Source organism: Octopus bimaculoides, chromosome 1 (genome assembly GCF_046866305.1).
Source record: "Octopus bimaculoides isolate indiv1 chromosome 1, ASM4686630v1, whole genome shotgun sequence".
Lineage (NCBI taxonomy): Eukaryota > Metazoa > Mollusca > Cephalopoda > Octopoda > Octopodidae > Octopus > Octopus bimaculoides.
In genome coordinates this window covers 104,296,322-104,306,321 of record NC_142928.1, presented here as the reverse complement: position 1 = coordinate 104,306,321, position 10,000 = coordinate 104,296,322, and positions in this window count along the sequence as shown.

The window sequence follows — 10,000 nt, the reverse complement described above, 5'->3', positions numbered from 1 at the left end:
TTTTGGAGTCAATAAGCAAAATACCTCTCCGATACGGTGGCAATATAGTTTTCTTTGCAATGAAGAACAGACTGATCTTAGCCGCAGCATTCTCAAGGAGTGTTAACACATCCTGAACATCACGCATTTGATAAGCTTTGAAAGATAAATAATCAGCAGAGATACGTGCGCTGCTGACGCCTTGATTCAAGACCTCAATCAACTCACCTCTACTCACGGCAGGGTGCACTTTACTGGCTACAGCTATTGTGCTGATAGAAGTCCCTATCGACTTTTATATTTTAACACTTCCTTACTCTGATAGAAGGCAATACTCATCCAACTACTCTGATGGAGGACGGAGATTCCTTGGACGGCATGCATTTCAAAAAGATGAACAATGTGCGTATATGTGTGTGTGTATGTGTGTGTATGTGTGTGCGTGTGTGTGTCTATATAAACGCACGCATAGATACATAGACACACGCACATATGCAACCAAACACACGCAGACACACACGCACACATGCACACACGCACACACGCACGTATAACAGTATGCACTAAACCTGGTGGTTTGCTTCGAAATACATGGCATTGTATATAAATCTGCCAAATTATTGTATTATCACAGTATGCAACTATTAGTAGCTCGTTTTTACATTGTGTATATAAAATGATATTTATCTTTCATTGGATAGAGTACTTACTTGTTAATCCTACATATGACGAAACAGTATTTGTATGTAATGTATGTATGTGTGTGTGTGTGTGTGTGTGTTCTATTTTTTAATTATTATAAATCTTCTACTGAGGAGGGAGCCGGTTTCCAACAAAGACACAAGGCTCCATCTATGGGATGTAGTTAACACAGACAAATTCACATTTGGAACTTGAGAAAAGTCTTGCATGTCTGTACTGTTCCACTCATAGATTGCACTTGTAATGTACGAATTAGCCGGTCGATTTTTCTTTCTGAAAATCCCAGTTTGTCCAGATTCTTCTTTAAGCATTTACTAACAAAATCTAGTGCTCCACTTATTATTGGTATGAACATGAATTCATAGTATGAATGTAGAAGCTGGAAATTTCGAAGCAGTTGTCTATAGATATCTTCTTTACCTTTGATTTTCAAAGAGATATTTATATATTCAGGTCCGCTAACCTCTATGATGGTACATATTTTTGTCCCTCTGTCCCAAACAACAATATCCAGCCTGAGAAACATTTTGATGGCAATATTCCACCAGTATTCCTTGAGTTGGTGTTTATGAATGTATTTCATAACAGAGGGATTTTCTAAGTTTATTTCAGGACAGTCTTTTTTGCGGATGGCATTGTAAATTGTTTTAACAACAACATCGTGCCGCATAAGGAGGTAGTACAGTGACGACATTTTAAGAAAGCGGCTAATTACATGCGTAATGTCTTCCACAGAAACATGACATAGCCTAAACATGTGGTTGCACCTTGAAATTACAAGAGTGTCACTGTCTCTCTTATTCACAAGATACTTTGTGGCAATCTCCTGTTCCTGTATGTATGTATGTATGTATGTATGTATGTATGTATAAAGTTTTAAAAATGAAGCTAAAATGTTCAAAGTCCAAGTTCTGGAAAGGTCAATTTCATCTTTTCCCCCCAATCACTCTAAGTTCGCTAAAACAAGTATCAGCAATATATTGGTGTCGATATAATCGACTATACCAAATTTAATGCTTTGTGCCTGCCTTAGGCATCAACATTATAAATAGCAGGCATTAATATGTGATAAAAATATAAGCACAACTATCTCCCTAACGCGACCGAAACCGTGTATGTATTGCGTAGCGGTGACTAAGATACTGATTCGAGTACATCTTCATATTGCACGCAAATTCACGTTCTCATATTACGTGTTTTCAGTGTTTACTATATGTTATGTAACTGCCGTTTAAGTGACTGGCGGATTATCTATTAAGGAGATAAACATTTGAAATGGTTCATTTCAGAGAAGGGTTGCCACAGTATTAACGCTCCTGCGGCCGTCCAGTTTGCGGTATATTTGTGGTTGTAAGTCTGGTCAATGAAGTTCTCGCCCATTATGTTCTAATCTTAAATTAGTACTAAAACTGTTTACAACTTGTTTATTAAAACCTTCGCTCGCCCTCCCACTTCTCTCTCTCTCTCTCTCTCTCTCTCTCTCTCTCTCGATGTCTCTCTCTCTCTCTCTCTCTCTCTCTCTCTATATATATATATATATATATATATATATATATAAAACACTTTATTTTTAAGTGATATGGTAGTTGACACGTAAAAGCATATGTGTGTGTCTGTATGTATGCTGTGCATGTGTGTTTGTACAAGGAGAAAGAAAACGTGGGTTTATAAGTCGTTGGAGGTTAAATAAATATATCAGATCGTTAAGCCAAGAATATGCGGAGAAAAAGAAATAAGCCTCTGGGTGGCTATATTAGTGCACGTGAGCTGCCATGTAAGTATACGTACATACACACACACACACACATATACATATATATATTTCTGTTTGTGTTACAAAACACGCACTCTCTTTCTCTCTCTCACACACACACACATACATATATGAGGGTGTAAGTGCTTCCTTTCTCAAGTGTCACACTCCTTTACGATACGGGGAGGGTCTCATGAAATATTTACCTCCCACGTCTTTAGGGAATAGCAAATGATTCAAAACAAGAACTGCTTTATTTCCTAAGGGAGAGTGAGCTATCCGGGTGAGCCACTATCAATTCAGTTTATAGAAACTAAACTCCCCCTTCTTCATCCTGCAAATAATGACGGGTGGACACATAACAGATTTATGTGTCATTTAACGTGATCAGCTTGTTGAAAAGTAGAGAGATTGAAAGGCGGGAAAGAAAATACAGAATACAAGAAAATAAATACACAACAAATGAAAATTGTAAATAAATCTAAATCTTATGTTAAGCAGAAATATCTCTGTATTTTATTTTGGTTTATTAATTTTTTTAGCCAGAAACTGAAGCCAAAGAATTTTCATGTGAGAAATAAATCTTCGTTTTTTTCGCTCATTCTTTCCCCTTTCTTAGCAGAATGTGTCACAGGGATACTGAGATCGTTGTTGGCCTTGTAGATTTTCAGAATCGGATACAGACTGGTTTCATTGCAGTGATTTCACTATTGTGTATTGTTCCAAGTCATAATGGCGACTGATGTCTTGGATTTAGCAATTCAGGGTAAGACACGGTCGTTAATTATAAGATATTCACTCATTGTGGTGATTGTCTCAGAGCAAACTTGTAAGGAACTAGATGAAGGATACTGCTTAGTATTTTCAAAGCCGGAGGAAGAAAATTTACTGACCCACATCACTTTCAGCTGTTGAAAAACTCATAAACTACCGAACAACATAAACCACACTTCGACAAAACGCTGGGTCTTTATAGGTAGTCAACAAGAAACGAAAACCAGTGATACAATGTTCCGTTCTATATAAGGTTGAGATTTTTCTAAGTAATATCTAAGTGAGGTAAGGCGTTGAGCTGGCAGAATCATTAGCACTCAGGGCAAAATGGTTAGCGGCATTCCGTCCGTCTTTACGTTCTGAGTTCAAATTCCGCCGAGGTTAACTTTGCCTTTCGTCCTTTCGGGGTGGATATAATAAGTACCAGTTGAGCACTAGCCTCTTCCCCGAAATTGCTGGTTTTGTGCCAGAATTTGAAATCAATATCTAAGTGAACTAAATCAGCAACAACAAAATGTTTTAGTCGTGAGACAGCCTCACATTCTATAGACCAGAACAACTGAGATTGTCAAGAAATATCAGTGTCACAGAATATTTTGTTGGCATTATTCTCATTATTTACGTAATGTTCTCATTATTTACGTAAAGATCTCTTTGCTTCCCAACCACATGCTTCCAGGTTCAATCCCACTGCGTGGCACCTTGGGCAAGTGTCTTCTACAGCCTCGGACCGGTCAAAACCATGTGATTTTGTAGAAGGATACTGAATAGAGTGATTAGTGATGAATCAACAAATAATATTTTGTAAACAAATGATGATAGGGAAAAATTGACGAAAGAATGAGCGAGTGAGTAAATTAGGAGTGGAAATTAGAGATGATGTTCTAGAAGTGAGAATGGTCCTCGACTAAAAGTCTCTACGCAATATACAAAGGTTGCATTGCCGAAGACGTATCTTCTTATTGACATGAAGTAATGGAAACAGCTCAGTGGATTCCAGAAGAAAAAGCGTGACGTGGAAATATATCCAAAGTTCAGTTTTGATAGATTAAAAGGAATGTGTTCTCTTTGAATTTAGGAAGATATGAGTGGCAAATGATTGCATGAGGAGGAAATCGCCTTATATGTATGGTGTTTTACGAACTTTATGTATGAATGCCAGATTTGTTCGCTTGGATCTTGAAGGTTTTCTACTGCAACCGGCAGCAAAACAGAGAGTCACCAGTTCTATGAATCGAAGAAGGATAGCGCTGCTGAGGAAGGGATGCATAATTGATACTTTTCAGCTGAATGTAAGGCTCTTTCGAAGAAAGTAGTGATTATCGTCAATACTACAGCGGAGAATATGCAAACCTGTGCGATTTTAGCCAGATCTCATCATAGCCACCTTCATCTCATGTATTATATCATAGATCGGTCAGGTAACACCCCTAAAGTTCTGATCAAGTTGGATCAGTCGAAAGATTTCTATAGCTAACATCATCGCTACTTAACAGCTGACTACAGTTCAATTTCCAGATGTATGATCACTTCAATGTACAGCAGCACTTGCTTGGTGATTAGACTAAATGATCATCTATCAGAAAACTTTTGAAACATACTCACAGTTCTTCAAAATTATTTTCTTTAATCTCTTCTGTACTTATTATGTACACTAAAGTCAATATTGAGAAAACGGAGCAAGTTAAAAAAACCTCCCGTTTGAACTTGAATGTAGAAGAGTTGTGTTAGTATAAGTAGACGATGTCATCTACAATGGTGCTGGACACCATCTGAAGTCGAAGTAGCTGACATCATTGTAACTGATTACGAAGACAAAAGAATCAAAAATTAAATTAGACAAATTCGAGTGTTTGCAATTCGTCACCAGGAGCGGCAAATCTATGCCACCGATCAGCGTCGAGGATTACTAAACTTATAGAGCAGCTGAGTTGTTCGATGTCTGGACAGGAAGTGGGACAAAGATGGAAACAAGTTGGCCAGTGTAGTGTATCCTGAAGTGGACTGAGAGAATGTCGTCCCTGAAAGGCTAAGGTCGCTGCGGCTATCCCCAGTGTTCGTTTGACCAAATTTTATCGTCTGTTCTTTCGTTTCTTGTGGAAGAGACATATTCCCCCGTTTAAGCAGTTCATTCTCTTTCAATATCCTTTCTGAAAAGGGCTTGCTGTGCTGTGGCTGATGAGGTGCACACATGCACCGAAGCTGCGGCATCTGTAGAGGTTCAGGCATGGTAAATAGGCGTCGTCACCTTTTGCTAATCCCTATTTTACACAGTTCAACATACAGGAAGACTGTCTGCCTTTACCCATTGGAAAGTGACGGAACAATTTTTATGATAAACTCAGCTGAAAGATGAATCCATCCTACATGCTGGTCTACTAAACTCCACAAATCAGCAATGCTCGGGCACTAAATGAATGCATACAGAACGGCTTCGTCAGAATGGGTATGTCATGATAACTCTGAGTTTCAGGTTATCAGAGGCAACATTAAGTGTCTAGTACTTAGAATGTTATCCTATCATCCCAGCTCTCTTCCTATTGGCCGATATAATTTGCACGTTAGCTTTCTATTGAGGATTGGTGGCAGGGATGAGCGATGATGTTAAAGGAAATTGAAAAGTGGATAAAGGCTTTGTCGAAGAAGAAAGAGTTCGTCTTACATGGAACACCTTATATCATAGCAACCAGTTACAGGAAGACTGCTTGCCTTTACCGATGAATGGAATTGTACCGGTGACGGAACAATTTTCATGATAAACTCAGCTGAAAGCTGAATCCATCCTACATGCTGCTCTACTAAACTCCACAAATCAGCAATGTTCGGGCACTAAATGAATGCCTACAGAACGGCTTCGTCAGAATGGATATGTCATGAAAATTGTTCCGTTACCTTCCATTGGTCGGTAAGGGCAACAGTCCTTTATGTAACTAGCAGCTATGATGCAGGAGTTCTGTGTAGGATGAGAATAAAAGGACTGGGGATAGGCACTTTCCTCTTCGACAAAGCCTTTAACCACTTTTCAAATTCCTTTTAGAGAAGTAAGGAACAGCGGAAAAGAACGGGGACATCTACATTAGATTTGTTGACAGGTCGGAGAGAATGCGGACATAGACCGAGTGAATGGGTCAGCTTTCAGCATTGTCCTGTAGACAGGAGAATGGCAGCAGAGAGAGGGAGGGAGAGAGAGAAGAGGGAGGGACAGAGTACTTGCGATTTGTAGTTAGTCAAATCCTGGATCTGAAGCGTTTCTTGATTGACTTTAGGTAGCTGTCTACTCTCAAGGCACTCTAGCACATTCTATATTTGCTTACTATGCATTATTGTGAGTCTTCATTAATTTCATTTCTTATCTAAATACCCGCAGTTTTTTGTAATCTGTCTACGCAAAATTTCCCCTATTCACCGCCACCGTGGCAATAATAACAAAACAAAACAAAACAAAAGCAAAACGATCATCGCCATCGTTGTCATCGTCATCATCATCGTCATCATCATCATCATCATCATCTTCGTTAATGGTGTTCGTTTTTTGTTTGTTTTGGATATTATTCTGAAAAGTCTTAAACACAAAATATGTTCGCAAAAAAAAACAAAAAAAAAAAACAAAACAAAACTAAAATATTTCATAGACAACCCAACCCTCAAAAAAAAAAAACCCCAACTAACTAAACACAAAGAAAATCAATAAATACATAAATACATAAATAAATAAACATGAGGCTAATCTCTCCCTCCCTTCCCCACCCCACCCGCGCTCGCTCCCTCTTCCATAGCTATTTGTAATCTGTTGTTCTTCTTACTTTTAATATGAAGCTCAAGAGATTGAGAATCTCTCTAACCCGTGATGTCTTCACTTTTGTTTATTAATTTTCTTTTCCTGATTTGCTGTTCGTTACTTTATTATTATTATCATTATTATTATTATTATTATCATTATTATTATTATTATTATTATTATTATTATTATTATTATTATTATTATTATCATTATTATTATTATTATTGTTATTATTATTATTATCATTATTATTATTATTATTGTTATTATTATTATTATCATTATTATTATTATTATTATTATTATTAATATTATTTGTTTCTAAGGAGGTGGGGGGCGCTAGTTATGCTTTTTTTATATATATTTTATCCTTTTTAGCTGTTGCTGTTGTTGTTGTTGTTGTTTATCTCCCCCTCCTTTCCAACTTTGTTTCCGCTTTTTTGCACAATTATATTTGTATGCGAGTCTGCGCGTGAGTGTGTGCGTATGCGTGTATGCGTGTGCTTGTGTGCGTGTATGCGTGGTGTGTGCGCTTGTGTGCTCGTGTGTTTGTGTGTGTGTGTGTGTGTGTGTGTTAGTGTCTGTATGCGTACGCGCGTTGTGCGTGCGGAAGCGCGAATGAAAACGAAAACAACAATAACATTCAGCAACGAAACTACTACTACTACTACTACTACTACTACTACTACTACTACTACTACTACTACTACTACTACTACTACTAATAATAATAATAATAATAATAATAATAATAATAATAATGATGATGTTAAAACAACAATAATAATAACAAGCAGCTAGCAATAATATGAACAAAATACACTATTATATTTCGTCCTATCGCGTGGATTTTTGATTAAATGCTCAGAGTTGAGTCCTTTATATTAAGCGAGCGTGTAGCTGTCCTTGTCTATCGAGTCCATCGACAATCAATACTTCTTGTTGTTCAATACAAAATCTCATCCTTGAACCAGGAAAACAAAAACAAAAACAAAAAAAGAGAAAGAAAAAGCCAAAAGAAAACACATATAAGAAAAAAAAAATAACAAGAAAAATTAATGCCTTGCGAATGGAAAGAGATGGATTACTGATGTATGAATATCAATGGGTGTTGTTATCAGTTATGAAATACGTACTAAAACCATATATAGTTCCAAAGTTCTACGTGTTAGTCGAAGCTAATTTGAGCAAGCTTTATTCCAATCCACATTAGGAATGAAAGCGTGAAGATAGAGAAGTGATTATTATTATTATTATTTATTTATTTGGTTCTTTTTTTTTTTTTTTTGGTGGGGTGGTTTTTCCTTTTCTGCTTTGTTTAGTTTTGTATTATCTTTTTTATTATTGATTTTCGTCTTTTTCTTTTCTTGCCGCTGCTGCTGCTGTTGTTTCTGAAAATTCCTCTATAAAATAAAGCATTGCATTCGATGTATTTTATACTAGATTTGGAAATGAAGTTTAAAAATTTAGAAATATAGGAGCACAGAATTGGAAAGAATTTGATTTAAAACAACGTCTATAATTTTTTCTTTTTGTTTTTTTTATTGTGATATGATGTGTTGGTAATTTCTAGGAAGAAATGTGAAAGAAAATAAATAATTTAAGAAAGTTATGAAATTTAAATGAACTAGAGGAGAATGGAATTAAGAGATTTCTACGGTTGGGAAAACATTGGTATGAACCTGCTATAGATTTGGAATATATTCATATAAAATTTCGAACCGTTACAAGACATCAGTTCTTAGTCAAACTTAATGAATTTTTACAAAAATTGGAGGCAAAAATATAAGGATAAGTTGAAGTATTATCCATGTATTCACACAATGGCGTTAGTTTTGGAAGTAAATACATTTAAAAAAATCGTAAATTAATAATGGTTTCAAATTTTGGCACAAGGCCAACAATTTCGCAGAAGGAAAATGTCGGTTACATCGACCCCAGTGTTCAACTGGTATCTATTTTATTGGTTCTGAAAGGACGAAAGGAACTTGAACCCTGACCGTAAAGTCTGACGAAATGCCGCTAAGCAGTTTACATGGCGTGCTTACGATATTGCCGGCTCACCGCCTTAAGTCATAGAATAATAATAATGACCCTGCTTGAAACATCAAGGCTTAGCTCCCTTTACGCTATACAAACATATTTTAAGAATTCCTTTCTCTGTTTCTTAGGTTTTCAAACTCTAGATATTTTGCTGCAGCCAGTTTAAGAATGAATTTTGGACTTAAAAGTTTATCTGTTAAAACGAAATAACATCATCGCTGCAGCCATCATGATAAATGTGTGTAACAATTCTTTACACAACTGTAATGTTTCAATTTTCTTAGAGTGTTATTGAGAAGGTGCCAAACATATACAATAACTAACGAGATTAGTTGGTGAGAGAAAGTGTAGCGGTCAACCTGCTAAGAGAAACAGATTTCAAGCGCAATTCGACGATAACTTTATTTTAGACAGTATGGTGTGGTTTTATGGAGGTTCAGGTACTATTTCAAGCAAATGATGCAACCACATGGATGCTTCCTTTGTTATTTTTTTGTTGTTGTTTAGCCAGACCTAAGCCTGATCAATCGATCAATAAAGGCACTCATGTCTTGACCATTTCACCTTTTTAGGCTTATTTGGGATTGCGTTATTCAATAAAACAATAGAGTCCGATTTGAAGGAGATTTCTGATAAAGGCATCATGTTGAGATTCCTTCATGGTGAAATGAAATGGTGTAATATTCATGAATATTTTAGATTGTCGGCTATCGAAGTGAAGCGAATAAAATGTAAACAAGTCACAGAATTAGTTTGTCGGATAGTTGTCTCTTCTATACGTAGTTAAGTAATAAAATCAGTAAAAAAAATGAAATAAAAACAAAAAGTAAAAAATATCATCTCCTGCTATTTTCGGTGGAAGATGATCGTTTATTCAATCAGCTGAATTATCTGTTCATCGAATTAACGCTTTGGAAGAATCACTGTGATACACGATAAGACAGCTGAAACTTTTAAGGAACACTATA